At 40.1% G+C, this 2,452-nt stretch overlaps 1 protein-coding gene across 1 annotated transcript in view; it reads left to right on the top strand.

Moving 5' to 3' along the window:
* Positions 1–2,452, top strand: part of LOC106869506 (uncharacterized) — a 75,798-nt gene that overhangs the window by 12,447 nt on the left and 60,899 nt on the right. The window lies entirely within an intron of this gene.

Here is a 2,452-nt window from a genome sequence, read left to right as displayed (position 1 = left end):
ATATATATATATATATATATATATACATATATATGATTATAAATATATAGGGATCAGCATGAGTTGCTTCACCAACATACTGTATGTTGGTGAAGCAACTCATGCTGATCCCTATATATTTATCTCTTTCGCTTCTGAGGTCACATCCTCAATATTCCGTTTGGCTTTAAGTGCAAGAGAGCTGAGAGGATATCTATGTTTGCTCGCAATAACATTGGCAACTAAAACAATTTCCAACTCACATGCGTATATCATCATTTTCACGCCCACTTTTCCATACATGCAAAGTTTGGATGGGTTTCGGACGGGTTTTGAACAAGTTTGTTTCAATAGTGACCCGTTGCTTATCACGTTCCTTTGTCATCTCATTTATAACGTTCAGCATCTTAAATTCAGAGTGTCTCAGAAAGATTTACCCATTGATATTTCTCAATTATTCGAAATAAACTTAAGGTAGGATAATGAAATATGGCACACACGTTCTAATGTAAATTGCCAATCAATTGCAGTAATTACATTTCAAAATGACTGCCTTTCGCTTTGATCATAACCTCCAAACGAGTGATCACTGAGTTGCATCATCACCGTACCACCTTTTCATCCAACTTGGACCCATGAAAACAGAAGGGCTTTCTTCAGATCTGACACATTTGAATAGGAGTGAGCAGAAACATTACTCTCCAAGATGGACCAGGTAGCAAAGTCCATGGGACTGATGTCTAGACTTGAGAGAGGCCATATCGTCTTGTCTCTAAAACCGCTGAAATGCTCTTTGCACCATCTCAGTGTCAAATTGGATGTGTGGGCCGGAGCCCCGTCTTGAGTGAAGCTATAACTGTCACCAAAGGTTTCTGTGACCCAAGGTAATACTTTCTCATCCAACATTTCCACATAAACTTCACTGTTGACCTTGACACTAGCATCGATGAAGATCAAGGGAGACTTGGACCTATCAGATGCAACTTCAGCCAACATTATGAGTGAAACTGGCTTATGACGGCATAAATGACTCCTGTTACCTTCGGCCAAGTCTCCTGTGTTACGTGCATAAAGCCAGCTATTCTGCCTGTTGGTAACTGCCTTCACAGTGAATATCTTCTCGTCCGACCTAATCAGCAATTTTTTAGCGGCGCGCTTCATCTCAGCTAACATAGTTTTACCCGTGTCAAGCCGTTTCTTCTTGGAAGCTGCTGAAATAAACAGCCACGATTGTTTCTCGTATGCAGTTAGTTTTAAATCATTGACAATTTTGAAATATCAAGAGCTTTTGCAGTTGTTCTTGCACTCCTGCGGAGATTTCAGTTCATTTGCTTCTTCACAGCTTCAACAGTTTGTTTGGTACGAATGAACAATTTCCTATCAGGAATTGACTTGGTAGTGGTAGCAGCGAACTCCAAACATTGTTTCCAGGTATTGAACACTTTTACGGAACACAGTGAACTGTTTTGTTATGTCTTTGTTGCTCGCTCCAGTTATTTTCAAAGCGACTATCTGGTCATATTTTGCTTTCGACGTCATGTTTGTTTAAAAATCTGTTATAGATGAATGAAACAATAGATGCATTAACAAAAGACATATGCAAATCTTTATGTAAAATATAGATAATATTACCTCAACCGGTATTCTTTAGGAAGACTTTTAGACATGGGTAAATCTTTCTGGGACATCTTGTAAGTTTTCATTACTTCGGCCATGTCTTCCTTTAACTTTCTCTTCCAGTGATTCCATTCATATAGATCTTCTGGCACCTCTGATTGGCAGACATATTTTCTTTCCGATGGCGAAGACTTATTAGTTTGCTTTCGTTCATATATTCGTAAGTTGCTCACAAGATGAGCCTTAGATAGACAATCTCTGTTACAAGTTGAACATTTAAAGGGATTATTCATTCATACAGAGTTCGGCAAAAATATACTTCTCACATTAGTTACATGAAGACATCCAATCCAATGGGAGTGTAAAATGTGGGCGGTTTTTACCGCACTCTGTACACCCCACCCATACATATATGTATGTACACACACACACACACACACACACACACACACACACACACATATATATATATATGCACACACACACACACACGCACGCACGCACACACACACACACGCACATACACACACGCACACACACATAAAATAGATGTCTTATAAAACTATTCCGTACATACAATAACAGCCATACCAACAATCCAACATATCTCCAGCATCAGCTGTCCCACGGGTATCACTATGGTTTCGACACCTGGACAGTACCATTCTTTTATTCTTTTATACGTTTCATCCCTAAGGTTGTAGCCATGCTGGAGCACCGCCGGTGTAATCACCTTTTCAATGGCCAACCTTGTGTGATTGACTTTTGGTGAAGGGGAGTACCTCTCTCTGTCTTTCACACACACGCACACGCACACGCACACACGCACGCACACACACACACGCACGCACACACA

Source organism: Octopus bimaculoides, chromosome 7 (genome assembly GCF_001194135.2).
Source record: "Octopus bimaculoides isolate UCB-OBI-ISO-001 chromosome 7, ASM119413v2, whole genome shotgun sequence".
NCBI classification, from domain to species: domain Eukaryota; kingdom Metazoa; phylum Mollusca; class Cephalopoda; order Octopoda; family Octopodidae; genus Octopus; species Octopus bimaculoides.
This window is presented reverse-complemented; position numbering and strand designations above follow the sequence as displayed.